This window comes from Somniosus microcephalus, unplaced genomic scaffold (genome assembly GCF_052327205.1).
Source record: "Somniosus microcephalus isolate GS21.2 unplaced genomic scaffold, FLI_Smic_1.0 unresolved_chr3, whole genome shotgun sequence".
Taxonomy (NCBI): domain Eukaryota; kingdom Metazoa; phylum Chordata; class Chondrichthyes; order Squaliformes; family Somniosidae; genus Somniosus; species Somniosus microcephalus.
Window position 1 is genome coordinate 73,458,735 of NW_028225181.1, and position 14,880 is coordinate 73,473,614.

General features: G+C 49.1%; 1 pseudogene across 1 annotated transcript; it reads left to right on the plus strand.

Moving 5' to 3' along the window:
* Positions 1–8,170: 8,170 nt before the first annotated feature.
* On the plus strand, positions 8,171–14,211 carry LOC147092023 (uncharacterized; annotated as a pseudogene). Its single transcript, XR_015075253.1, has 2 exons — positions 8,171–8,411; positions 12,567–14,211. The product of XR_015075253.1 is annotated as an uncharacterized LOC147092023 (transcript).
* The last annotated feature ends 669 nt before the right edge of the window (positions 14,212–14,880 follow it).

Genomic DNA, 14,880 nt, shown 5'->3' on the forward strand with positions numbered 1-14,880 from the left:
AGAACATCATGGCCGGGGTCTGGTTGGTAACTGCATGTGTCGCATTTCTGTAGGCTAATAGGAAATTGTCCACCTTATGCTGTAGTGGAATTTCATCATCGCACATGGCCTTTATCGCCTTTTTAAAGGTTTGTACGAACCTTTCAGCCAATCCATTTGTGGCTGGCTGATACGGGGCGGATGTGTAATGCCTTACCCCATTCCTTCTCATAAATTTACAAAACTCTTCGGACACAAACTGTGGTCCATTATCAGAGCAAATCTGCTCTGGTAAGCCGTTCCTGGCAAATATGGTCCGTAGGACTGCAATTGTTTTCTCTGTAGTGGTTGAAGACATCTTTATCACCTCAGGCCATTTCGAGTGAGCATCCACTGCTATTAAGAACATTAAGTCCATGAATGGACCAGCAAAATCAATATGCACCCGTTGCCATGGAGAGGAGGGCCACTCCCATGGGTGTAGAGGGGCATGTGGTGGTGCATTTTGGACCTTCTGGCATCCTGAGCCGCTCTTGGTTAGGTCCTCGATTTGCTGATCGATCCCCGGCCACCCCACACAAGCCCTAGCAAGGCTTTTCATTTTCACCCCTCCCAGATGACCTTCATGAAGCTCATGTAGCACTCACTCCCTTAACTTGGGTGGAATCACCACTCGGGATCCACACATCACTGTCCCCTGGCATACTGACAGCTGTTCTCTTCTGGATGAGAATGCTGGCAGCAGTGAGTCGCCATGTGTTGGCCATCCCCTCACCATCAAATCATATACCCGAGACAATGTCGGATCATTGTGGGTCCCCTCTATATCCGCGTTCGTTACTGGCAATCTTTCAATTATTGATGAATAAAATATCTCGATAGGGTCCACTGCTGGTGCTTCCTTCTCAGTAGGCAGTGGCAGGCGTGATAGCCCATCAGCGTTTCCATGCTGTTTCGTGCCTTTATATTCTATTTCATATTGATTCGCCCCTAGAAACAAGGACCGTCTTTGTAACCGTTGTGCAGTCATCACTGGAACGCCCGTCTTAGGATTAAAGATGGAGACAAGTGGTTGGTGGTCAGTCAGCAAGGTGAACTTCTGCCCATGCAGATAGTGGTTGAATCTTTTTACTCCCCATACTAGGCTGAGGGCCTCCCTGTCAATCTGGGCGTAGTTGCGCTCGGCTGAGGTTAGTGACCGAGACGCAAAGGCTACTGGCCTCTCCAACCCGTCTGGGAATTTGTGCGACAGTACCGCTCCAATACCATAGGGTGATGCATCACATGCCAAACGAATTGGTAGTGCTGGGTTGAAATGGGCCAACACCTCTTTTGATGTGATCAATTCTTTACACTTCTGGAAAGCTCGTCTACGTTCGTCATTCCACTTCCATGGCACCCCTGTTTGCAGTAGGGTGTTCAGTGGGTGTAATACCGTGGACAAATTTGGTAAGAACTTATGGTAGTAGTTTACCAGCCCGAGGAACGACCTCAGTTGTGACACATTTTCCGGTGCTGGAGCCTTGACTACTGCCTCAATCTTTTCAGGGGACTTATGTAACCCCCTCTTCATCGATGATGTGGCCACAATACGAGATCTGCTTCTGGAAAAACTCGCACTTGTGGTGATTAGCTCGTAGCCCATATTCCTTTAATCTGGTGAGCACCTTCTCCAAGTTGGCGAGGTGATCACTGTCATTTTCGCCCGTGACCAGGATGTCGTCCAAATAACACTGGGTCCCTGGAACCCCTTGCAGGACTTGATCCATCGCCCTTTGCCAAATAGCCGGAGCCGATGCTACCCCGAACACCGCCGGTTGTATTGATAGAGACCTTTGAGTGTTGATCGTGAGGTATTGTTTTGAGGCTTCTTCTACCTCCATTTGCAAGTATGCTTGGGCTAGATCAATTTTGGTGAAGCGTTTAGCTCCAGAAAGCGAGGCGAAAATATCCTCAATTCGTGGAAGCGGATATTGTACAGTGTGAAGGACTGGGTTCACTGTCACCTTAAAATCCCCACAGATGCGGACCTTCTTTGGTTCCCCAGGCGTATTACTCAACGACTTCTTCATTACAGGAACGATGGGTGTAGCCCACTCGCTCCAGTCTACTTTGGACAGTACTCCTGAACGTTCCAACCCTTCCAGCTCTGCTTCGACGGCTGGTCTGACCGCATAAGGCACTGGTCTGGCCTTAAGAAACTTTGGGCTTGCATTTTCCTCTATTTTAATCGTTGCTGTTATGCCTTTTAGTGTTCCGAGTCCCTCCTGGAACACTTCTTTTGCGTCAGTTAGCATTTTTGACAGTCGTCCAGGTGTGACGTCATCATCCTTTTTGGCCTCAACCTTTAGTGCCTGTATGGAATGCCAATCTAATTGTATCTTCCGGATCCATTCACGTCCTAGCAGTGGTGGTCCTCCATCTGGCAATACATATGTCTATTTTAGGTATTTCCTGGCCTTTGTATATCACTTTTACCCTTATTTTTCCTTTGGGGTAGACTTTTTGCCCAGTGTACGTCTTCAAGACAATCTCTGTAGCTTTCAAGGGTATATGTGAAAATAGCCGCTTGTAGTCCCTTTGGTTTATGATTGTTAGGGCTGATCCTGTGTCCAATTCCATTTTCACTTGGACTCCGTCTATCTTGAGTGTAACCCAGATAGTCTGGTGATCCTCCATTTTGGTTACCTTATGTAGTTTCAGACAACCCAGCTCCTTGCTTCCGGAGTCTATCACTTTTCTGTTCGTCTGAACGACTGTCCATCACCTTGTGTATCTTTTTGTACTTCTCCTGTGGAGATTTCTTGCTGTTGGTTTTCTTCCCAGACCTGCAGACTCTTGTTATGTGTCCTGCTTTTCCACACTGTCTGCACACTTGGTCCTTGAACCAACAACCCTTCTGGTTGTGTGTTGTTCTGCCGCAGTGATAACACTTCCCTGTTCCATAGGACATTTCATTGGTGCCATATTCTTGCGGTCTCCGTTGTATCTCTGCAGCGCCCCTTGCGGCTGCTTCGTGTGATACTGCCATACTGAAAGCCTTGTCCAGCGTAAGATCCGTTTCTGATAGAAGCCGTTTCTGGGTTCCTTCACTTTGAAGCCCACACACAAACTTGTCCCTTAACGTATCTGCTAGTCCCACTCCAAACTGGCAGTGTTTCGATAGCTTGCGCAGTTCCGTTAAGTACTCAGCATTGCTTTCGTCTTTGTGTTAGTTCCTTTTATGGAACTTAAATCGTTCTGCTATCAGCAGCGGTGTGGGGTTTAAGTGGTCCTGTAGGATTTCTACTATGCTTTCGAAATTCTTATTCACAGGCTTCTCTGGGGTTATTAGGTTTTGCAGTAACCCATAAGTTTTTGCACCCATGGAATTTAACAAAACCAGTGCTTTCCTAGCATCTGGCACTTCATTCGCCCTGCAGTACACCTCAATACGTTCCACATATGTCGCCCAATCTTCGACTTCATTGTCGAACGTAGAGATACTGCCACTCTTCGGCATCCCTGGGTGTGATTTAACTGTCAAAAATGGTATCTCCCACGCTTTCACTTCTTCTCCGCGCTCTCCCTTCTTCGCCGCGCTCACCCTTCTCCGCTGCGGCTTCTAAAAATGGCGTCTCCCGCGCTCTTCCTTCTCCGCGGCTCAATGGCGTCTCCCGCGCTCTCCCTTCTTCTCCCCGCGGACACTGTTCAGCCCTTGAACCCTGGTTGTGTTCTGCGCTTGTTTTTTTTTTCTGTGCGCCTTTCCCGTTTCCGCCGCTCGGTCCTGAACCCGGCTGCTGCTTTACCCTCTCTCTGTTTTGTTTTTCCTCGACGCCGCTCAGTTTTCAACCCCCGGCTGCGCCTTGTACGCTTCACCCTCTATCTTACCCCGTCGACGCTGCTCGGCTTTTTCTCTGCCGTCGGTCGGCTCCAGCCGCCGCTGTCCGGGAAGGGTCTGCGCTGTACCTGTCGTCAGTCTGTTGCTGACCGTCGTGGCTGGGGAACCAAGCCCGGCTCTCCACAGCCTCCCCTGCGATGTTCACTCTCTGCCGGACGACTAGGCGGTTGCTCTTGGTCGACGCCCGTGTTTCTGGCCTCGACTTTCTTCCACCGCCCTCCCGGAGCGAATCCTCGAAGGGAAATGCAGAGTTGCAGGTAGATTCGAATCGCCACTGGTCGCCACTGTTAGATCGGTGATTCTTTAAACAGGATGTTTCCCCAAGAACTACACGGATGCTGTAACTTAACAATCAACAGGTATTTACAGGAGTGGAGTAGTCTCAAGACTGGGGTACAGAATCCTGCTCCGGCTTTATATACAGGTGTGGTCACTGCCGGTACTACAGTATACAGGAGCTGGAAAACAGTTCTCTCTTAAAGGTACATACACAACACCTAGGATGTAGGTCGTCGGGCCCAGGGGATTTGTCGATTTTCAGTCCTATTCGATTCTCTAGTACTTTTTCTCTACTTATATGAATTACGTTCAGTTCCTCACCCTCAGTAGACCCTCGGTTCCCCACCATTTTTGGTCTGCTTTTTGTGTCTTCTATGAAGACAGATACAAAATACTTGTTTAACGTTTCTGCCATTTCCTTATTCCCCACAATAATTTCGCCTGTCTCAGCCTCTAAGGGACCAATGTTTACTTTTGCTACTCTCTTCCTTCCTACATACTTGTAGAAATTCTTACAATCTGCTTTTAGATTTCTTGCTCGTTTTCTGTCATTGCATTTTTTATCAATTTTTGGTCAATCTTTGCTGGTTTCTGAAACTCTCAATCCTCAGGCTTACTATTATTCTTTGCAACATTATAAGCTTCTGTCAATCTAATGCTATCCTTACCTTCTTTAGTTAGCCATTGTTGGATCACTTCCCGTGGAGTTTTTGTTTCTCAATGGAATGTATTTTAGTTGCGAATTATGAAATATTTCTTTAAATGCTAGCCACTGCTTATCTACCGCCATACCTTTTAATCTATTTTTCCAATCTACCTCAGCCAACTCTCCCCTCATACCTAATGTAATTGGCTTTATTTAAGATTAAGACACTAGTTTCGGACTTAGGCAAGTCACTCTCAAAAATTAATGTGAAGTTCTAACATATTATGATCACTCTGCCCCAGAGGATGCTTTACTATGAGATTGCTAATTAACCCTGTCTTATTACACAATACAAGTTCTAACATTGTTGGTTCCATGACATTTTGTTCCAGGAAACTGTCCCGAATGGATTCCATGAACCCGTCCTGCAGACTCTTGCTCCACAGCCCTGTAGGTTACGGCTCTTCAAGTGTACACCCAAGTACTTTTTAAATGTGCTGAGGGTCTCTGCCTCGACCATCCTTTCGGACAGTGAGTTCCAGACTCCCACCACCCTCTGGGTGAAAAAAATTACATCTGCTCTGCACCCTCTAGTGGATGGACTGGGGAGAAAGGTCTTTACTAGCCGAGGCATAGAATATAAGAGCTGGGAGGTAATGCGTGAACTGTATAGCTAGGCCGCAGCTAGAATACTGCGTGCAGTTCTGGTCAACACATTACAGGAAGGCTGTGATTGCATTACAGAGGGTGCAGAGGAGATTTACGGGGATTTTGCCTGGGCTGGGGAATTTTTGCTATGTGGAAAGATTGGATAGGCTGGGGTTGTTTTCTTTGGAACAGAGAAGGCCAAGGGGAGACTCGATTGAGGTGTATCAAATTATTAGGGGCCTAGATAGAGTGGATAGGAAAGATCTATTTCCCTTAGCAGAAGGGTCAATAATCAGGGGGGCATAGATTTAAAGCAGATGGTCAAAGGGTTAGAGGGGTTTTGAGGTAAGTTTTTTACACCCAGAGGGTGGTGGAGGTCTGGAACTCACTGCCTGAAAGGGTGGTAGAGGCAGAGAAGCTCATCACGTTTAAAAACTGCTTGGATATGCACTTGAAGTGCCGTAAGCTACCAGGCTACGGACCAAGTGCTGGAAAGTGGGATTAGAGTGGATAGATCTTTGTCAGCCGGCTCGGACAAGATGGGCTGAATGGCAGCCTTCTATGCAGTAAATTTCTATGATTGTGTAACCCGTGGAGGATGGGCCCAGTGTGATCAGACAGTGTGTAACCCGGGGAGGATGGGCCCAGTGAGATCAGACAGTGTGTAACCCGGGGAGGATGGGTCCAGTGAGATCAGATAGTCTGTTACCTGGGAAAGATGGGCCCAGTGAGATCAGACAGTGTGTAACCCGGGGAGGATGGGCCCAGTGAGATCAGACAGTGTGTAACCCGGGGAGGATGGGTCCACTGAGATCAGACAGTGTGTTACCTGGGGAGGATGGGCCCAGTGAGATCAGACAGTGTGTAACCCGGGGAGGATGGGTCCAGTGAGATCAGACGGTGTGTAACCCGGGGAGGATGGGCCCAGTGAGATCAGACAGTGTGTAACCCGGGGAGGATGGGCCCAGTGTGATCAGACAGTGTGTAACCCGGGGAGGATGGGTCCAGTGAGATCAGACAGTGTTACGTGGGAAAGATGGCCCCAGCTTCGGTTTGCCTAAAGCACAGGGAAATTGTGCATTTCTATCCAGAACTTTGGTGATTTGCTGGAAGCCCAGGCGGGCGTGGCGGGGATCTGAGAAAAGGGACAACATCAGACAGAAGCACTCGGACCCAAACTTTTATTTTTATTAAGCTGAAGAAAAGTCTACATTACATTACTTCACACTATTCATGTTGTTATTTTCAGTCCTGCCATAATTAGATCTCCTGGTGAAAGACTGAGTGATTGAGAGGTCCACAGCTGAGAGTAAACAGGGATTGTAGACTGAGGAACGACAGCAGGTGAACCAACACAGGATTGTGAGAGCACCAACCGGAGAGAACTCTTCCGATTCAAAGAGTTTCCAGAGATCGACTGGGGGAAAAGGTCCGAGAGAGTCCCATTGACTCAGATACACACTGGTCCTGGAGATGGACTGGGGAGAAAGGTCAAAGAGAGTCCCATTGACTCAGATACACACTGGTTCCTCCCTCCCTTCCATTTCCTGATTTACAGCTATTTCTGGGATGTTACTTGTATCCTCTGTGGTGAAGACCAATACAAAATACCTGTACAATTCAACTGCCATCTCTCGTACTCTAATTTAGAGGAGAGAAGGCTGAAGGGGGACCTGGTTGAGGTGTACAAAATTATGAGGGGCATAGATAGGGTAGATAGAAAAGAACTTTTCCCCTTAGTAAAGGGGTCAATAACCAGGGGGCATAGTTTCAAGGTAAGGGACAGGAGGTTTAGAGGGGATTTGAGGAAAAGCTTTTTCACCCAGAGGGTGGTTGGAATCTGGAACTCACTGCCTGAAAGGGTGGTAGAGGCAGGAACCCTCACAACATTCAAGAAGCATTTAGATGAGCACTTGAAACGCCATTGCATACAAGGCTACGTACCAAGTGCTGGAAAATGGGATTAGAATAGACAGGGCTTGATGGCCGGCGCGGACACGATGGGCCGAAGGGCCCCTTTCTGTGCTGTATAAATCTATGACTCTATGGTAGCACTCTTGCCTCTGAGGCATAAGGTTGTGGGTTCAAGTCTCACTCCAGAGACTTGAGCACAAAAATTCAGGCTGACACTCCAGTGCAGTACTGAGGCACTGTCAGAGGTGGCGTCTTTCGGATGAGACATTAAACTGAGGCCCTGCCTGCTCTCTCAGGTGGATGTAAAAGATCCCATGACACTATTTTGAGACAGAAAGACTTGCATTTATATAGTGCTTTCATGACCAGCAGACGTCTTGAAGTGCTTTACAGCCAATGAAGTACTTTTGAGGTGTAGTCACTGTTGTAATGTGGGGAAAGAGCAGGGGAAATATCCCCGGTGTCCTAGCCAATGTTTATCCCTCAATCAATGTAACAAAAGGATAATAGCAAAATACTGCGGATGCTGGAAATCTGAAATAACAGGAAATGCTGGAAACACTCAGCAGCCCAGGCAACATCCGTAGAGAGAGAAACAGAGTTAACAAAAAGATAGATTATCTGGTCATTATCACATTGCTGTTTGTGGGAGCTTGCTGTGTGCTATTTGGCTGCCACATTTCCTACATTACAACAGTGACTACACTTCAAAAGTACTTCATTGGCTGTGAAGCACTTTGGGGCGTCCGGTGGTGGTGAAAGGCGCTATAGAAATGCAAGTCTTTCTTTCTTCACTGGTCTCACCAGCGACCTCTTCTGGCTGATGGTTGATTGACAGACGATAGTCCGCGCATGCGCACAGGGAGCGGCGGTTTGGACCGGATCCGGCACAGCGACCTCTCACGGTCAGCGAGGGCAACAACCGCGCATGCCCAGGGGACACCAACCCCGCTGCTGCACTCGGAGCTGCGCCTACGCACTTGGATCCTGCCGGACGGAGTTGGTGCGTGCCATTCCGGGGAAAGGCCTTGGTGTCGGTTCCAGATTCGTGATCGGTGGCGCAAAGTGAGTTTTCTCCGCTCCAATTGGGTGGAGAATTGCGCGGGGTGGTGTGGGAGGGGTGGATCGGGAGAGAATAAAGAGAAACAGTAAAAACTGAGTCCGCGAGGCCCCGGACCGAGCGGCGTCAGTTGGACGGTGACGTGAGCTCCTCGGGAAACGTGACCCGGGCCCGCGGCCTGATTGACGGGTGCTTCCGACCAATAGGGAGCAAGCGGGGCGGGGCTGGAGGAGCGAGCCGGCGGCGGGTCCTCCAACCAATCGAGGAGCCCGAGGGGCGGGACTAGCGCCGGCTGATTGTCTGACCCACAGGGGAGCGAGTTTCTCCAGTCCCTTGTTCAGGGCCCGGGGCCAGGGGAGGCTGTGGGCCTTTATTCCCCTCATTGGACACAAGGCTCTTTGGCTCACAACACACTGGCTCAGGTTTTAATAGAGACTTTTTAAATTCATCAATAAAAGCAGATAAACCTCGTGCTTCTGCGGAACAAACTTTCTAATATTTTATAGAATCATAGAATGGTTACAGCACAGAAGGAGGCCATTTGGCCCGTCGAGCCCGTGCCGGCTCTCCAAGACCACTTCAGCTAGTCCCACTCCCCGCCCTTTCCCCGTAACCCTGCAAATTTCTTTACTTCAGGCACTTACACAATTCCCTTTTGAAAGCAGTGATTGAATTTGCCTCCACCACCCTTTCAGGCAGTGCATTCCAGATCCTAACCACTCAATGAGTAAAAAGGTTTTCCCTCATGTCGCGTTTGGTTCTTCTGGCAATCACCTTAAATCTGTGTCCTCCGGTTCTCGACCCTTCCGCCAATGGGAACAGTTTCTCTCTCTCTACTCTGTCCAGACCCCTCATGATTTTGAACACCTCGATCAAATCTCTTCTCAACCTCTCTGCTCTAAGGAGAACCACCCCAGCTTCTTCAGTCTATCCACCTAACTGAAGTCCCTCATACCTGGAACCATTCTTGTAAATCTTTTCTGCACCCTCTCTGAGGCCTTCACATCCTTCATAAAGTGCGGTGCCCAGAATTGGACACAATACTCCAGTTGAGGCCGAACCAGTGTTTTATAAAGGTTCATCATAACCTCCTTGCTTTTGGACTCTATGCCTCTATTTATTAAGCCCAGGATCCCGCACGCTTTTTTAACCGCTTTCTCAACCTGCCCGGCCACCTTCAATGATTTGTGCACACATACCCCCAGGTCTCTCTGTTCATGCACACACTTTAGAATTGTACCCTTTAGTTTATATTGCCTCACTTGGTTCTTCATACCAAAATGTATCACTTCGCACTTTTCTGCGTTAAATTTCATCTGCCACGTGCCCGCCCATTCCACCAGCCTGTCTGTCTTCTTGAAGTCTATCACTATCCTCCTCACTGTTCACTTTACTTCCAAGTTTTGTGTCATCTGCAAATTTTGAAATTATGCACTGTACACCCAAGTCTAAGTCATTAATATATATCAAGTAAAGCAGTGGTCCTAGTGCCGACCCCTGGGGAACACCACTGTATACCTTCTTCCAGTCCGACAAACAACCGTTCACCACTGCTCTCTGTTTTCTGTCACTTTGCCAATTCCGTATCCATGCTGCCACTGTCCCTTTTATTCCATGGGCTTCAACTTTGCTGGCAAGTCTATTATGTGGCACTTGTCGAACGCCTTTTGGAAATCCATGTACACCACGTTAACCACATTGCCCTCATCAACCCTCTCTGTTACCTCATCAAAAACTCAATCAGAATCAGGGCGGCTGGGCCTGGCGGACGTGCGGCCAGGGCCCCGGCACCAGGAAACCCAGGGTGCAGCGCCTCTCCCATCCGAGCCGCCGCTTCCCGGTTTCTTCAGCCGGTTCCACCGAGTCCAAATTGGGAAAAGGACAGGAGCCAGGCTCCCAGAATGGCCCACGGCCCCGGGGAGCATGCGCACTCTCAGCGGGGAAATCGGTGCGTTGCATAGAGCGGTTTCTGGGGCACGGGGAATTGCGGGTGCTGCAGCCGCCATTAGTCAGTGGCTGTGGGGAAGAGTTTTATTGCAGGCTGACGGAAGGTAGGTCCCTGGCCGCCTGTGTAGGTCTTTTTGTTGCTTCATTGTTGAGGATGTAACTAGTAAAATAGATAAGGGAGAACCAGTGGATGTGTATTTGGACTTTCAGAAGGCTTTCGATAAGGTCCCGCATAAGAGATTAGCATGTAAAGTTAAGGTACCTGGGATTGGGGGCAAGGTATTGACTTGGATAGAGAACTGGTTGGCAGACAGAAAGCAAAGAGTTGGAATAAACGGGTCTTTTTCCGAGTGGCAGGCAGTGACTAGTGGGGTACTGCAGGGATCGGTCCTTGGACCCCAGCTATTCACAATATATATTAATGATCTAGACAAGGGAACTAGATGTAATATCTCCAAATTTGCAGATGACACAAAGCTGGGTGGGCGTGTGTGCTGCGAGGAGGATGCCGAGAAACTACAGGATGATTTGGACAGGTTGGGTGATTGGGCAGAAGCATAGCACATGCAATATTACGTGGATAAATGTGAGGTTATCCACTTTGCTGGCAAAAACAGGAAGGCAGATTATTATCTGAATGGCAATAGATTGGGAGAAGGGGAAGTGCAACGAGACCTGGGTGTCCTTGTGCACCACTCGCTGAAGGTAAGCATGCAGGTGCAGCAGGCAGTTAAGAAGGTAAATGGTATCTTGGCCTTCGTAGCGAGAGGGTTTGAGTACAGGAACAAGGATGTCTTGCTGCAGTTGTACAGGGCCTTGGTGAGCCCACATCTTGAGTATTGTGTGCAGTTTTGGTCACCTTATCTGAGGAAGGATGTTCTTGCCGTGGAAAGAGTTCAACGAAGATTCACCAGGCTGATACCTGGGATGGCAGGAATGATGTATGAGGAGAGATTGGGATGATTGGGCTTGTATTCGCTGGAGTTTACAAGAATGAGAGGGGATCTCATTGAAACTTATAAAATTCTGGCAGGACTGGACAGACTAGATGCAGGAAGGATGTTCCTGATGGTCGGGGTGTCCAGAACCAGGGGTCACAGACTAAGGATACGGGGTAAGCCATTTAGGACAGAAATGAGGAGGAATTTCTTCACCCAGAGAGTGGTGAACCTGTGGAATTCTCTACCAGAGAAGGCAGTAGAGGCCAATACATTAAATATATTCAAGAAGGAATTGGATATATTTCTTAAAGCTAAAGGGATCAAGGGATATGGGGAGAAAGCAGGGACCGGGTACTGAATTTGGATGATCAGCCATGATCGCATTGAATGGCGGAGCAGGCTTGAGGGGCCGAATAGCCTACTCCTGCTCCTATCTTCTTTGTTTGTATGTTTCTATGTTTCAGTTTGAGCTGGAGTGGAGATGGAGGAGAAGCTGCTGGGTTTAACCCCCAGTACTTCTGAGCCCAGGAGGACCCAACAATTTCCAATGTGAGACTGTCAAGGGAGGTGGATTCTAGGGGAGATTAGGTTGTTACACAGACACTGTCCGTACAATGTAAAAGAGTATTGTTTTAGGAATAAGTATTTCTGTACAGGCTTTTAATCCAGTTTACATCTACAGATTTGTTTTAATTCATTCTTGGGATGTGGGCGTAGCTCGCAAGAGCAGCAAATATTGCCAATCCCCAGTTTCCCGTTGAGAAGGGGGTGGTGAGTCACCTTCTTGAACTACTGCAGTCCGTGTGGTGAAGGTATTCCCACAATGTTGTTCGGTAAGGAGTTCCAGGATTATGACTCAGCAACGATGAATATATCTGAGTCAGGGTGGTGTGTGACTTGGAGGGGAACTTGGATGTGATGGTGCTCCCATACAACAGCTGCCCTTGTCCTTCTAGGTGGTGGAGGTTGCGGGTTTTGGAGGTTCTATCAAAGTTCTGGTCGAGTTGCAGATGTATAAAGTTCCTTTCCTTCGCTCTCCCGCTCCCCACCCGCCCCCCCCCCAAATAGAGGCCAGAGTTGTGTGTAGGCCCAGACCAGGTGGCGTATTCCCTTCCCGAAGGACATCAGTGAACCAGTTGGGTTTTTATGACAATCCGGCAGCTTTCATGGTCACTTCACAATTGACCAGATTCATTGAGCTCAATTTCACAACCTGCCTTTGTTTTCCTGTGGGTTGTCTCTCTCACTCCCTGTTTTATATTAATTTTACAGGGCACTGGAAGGGGAGGATTTACAGACGGTAAGCTGAAACCAAACATCACTTCAAGATCTGACAGAGTCACTACTCGCCGGATCTGAATCTCACCGGCCTCTGAACATGGAAGCAAAAAGCACCATTCACAGCGGGGAGAAACCGTACACGTGTTCTGTGTGTGGACGAGGCTTCAGCCAACCCTCTGGCCTATCGAGACACAAGCGCATTCACACCGGGGAGAGGCCATTCACCTGCTCTGAGTGTGGGAAGGGATTCACTCAGTCATCCAGCCTGCTGACACACCAGCGAGTTCACACTGGGGAGAGGCCATTCACCTGCTCATTGTGTGGGAAGGGATTCACTCAGTCATGTGACCTTCAGACACACCAGCGTGTTCACACCGGGGCGAGACCGTTCACCTGCACTGAGTGTGGGAAGGGATTCACTAATTCATCTCACCTACTGACACACCAGCTTGTTCACACTGGAGAGAGGCCGTTCACCTGCACTGAGTGTGGGAAGGGATTCACTCAGTCATGCAGCCTGCTGAAACACCAGCGAGTTCACACTGGGGAGAGGCCATTCACCTGCTCTGAGTGTGGGAAGGGATTCACTAATTCATCTCACCTACTGACACACCAGCGTGTTCACACTGGAGAGAGGCCGTTCACCTGCACTGAGTGTGGGAAGGGATTCACTCAGTCATGCAGCCTGCTGAAACACCAGCGAGTTCACACTGGGGAGAGGCCATTCACCTGCTCTGAGTGTGGGAAGGGATTCACTAATTCATCTCACCTACTGACACACCAGCGTGTTCACACTGGAGAGAGGCCGTTCACCTGCACTGAGTGTGGGAAGGGATTCACTAATTCATCCAGCCTGCTGAATCACCAGCGAGTTCACACTGGAGAGAAACCGTTCACCTGCACTGAGTGTGGGAAGGGATTCACTCAGTCATCCCACCTACTGACACACCAGCGTGTTCACACTGGAGAGAGGCCGTTCACCTGCACTGAGTGTGGGAAGGGATTCACTCAGTCATCCCACCTACTGAGACACCAGCGTATTCACACTGGGGAGAGGCCGTTCACCTGCTGAGTGTGGGAAGGGATTCACTAATTCATCCAACCTGCTGAATCACCAGCGAGTTCACACTGATGAGAGACCTTTTAATTGCCCGGACTGTGAGAAGTGCTTTAAAAGTTCCAGGGAACTGACATACCATCAACGTGTTCACACTGACGAGAGACCGTTCAGGTGCTCTCACTGCGGGACTGGGTTCAGGCGATCATCTGAGCTCACTGTACACCAGCGCAGTCACACTGGGGAGAGGCTGTTCACCTGCTCCGTGTGAGGGAATGGATTCACTCAGTCATCCAACCTGCTGACACACCAGCGAGTTCACACTGTGGAGAGGCCGTTCACCTGCTCCGTGTGAGGGAATGGATTCACTCAGTCATCCAACCTGCTGACACACCAGCGAGTTCACAAATGACTGCAGGGGTTGGATTCTGCTGTTATTGCTGCTGTTAATCACATCCAGGACTGAACCATGTTCATTCTGACAGTTGGGGTTTGTTTCTGCTGATGTTAATGACCCCTATAACTGGGCTGGAGTTTAATATTCTGGATAGATGTCAAATAAACCAGCTTTTTTTTAAACACATTATTGTAGATTTTCTTCTTTCCCACCTGAGTGTTTAGCATCACCTGGCTGGAGCTCAAAGGACAATCTAGGGGAGGATCGTGCAGTGGGAACAGAATTCCAGCCTGGACACAGTCCTTCAGGGCCACACTGAGAGGGGCAAATGGCACTTTGGTTTTTCTTGTCTCTCTTCACTGACAGCAAAGTTGCCGTGCGGGTTAATCTCGAGGCGTGTGAGAAACGTGTCCCAGCCACTCTCTGCCATGGTTCAGAGCTCCTAGGCACGGAACAGAAGGCTCCTTTAGGAATGTACCCCAGTGCTTTTATTTTAATGGCCTTATTAATCTGTGTTGCTACTTTTAGTGATTTGTGTATCTGGATCCCTGGATCCCTCTGCTCCTCCAGCCCATTTAGACTCTTAGGGGGAAATTCGGTGATGCCCCCTTTGGGTCGCTAACATCCCTGGGGCTAATTTTAACGCCCTGAAAAAGTTAGCGCCCCTGCGCATTAAATTCAGTGGTAGCGCCCCAGGCAGGAGGCAGGGTTCTACTGGAAGCGTTCCCCTCCCTCTTGAGGCGCTACCAGTGAATTTCACGGTGCTTCGTGTCACAGCGCCATGCCGGTCGGCACGTAGCACCATGCCATAGCAGACCTCCCTCCCTGATTAAAGGGGAGGGGCGCAGCAC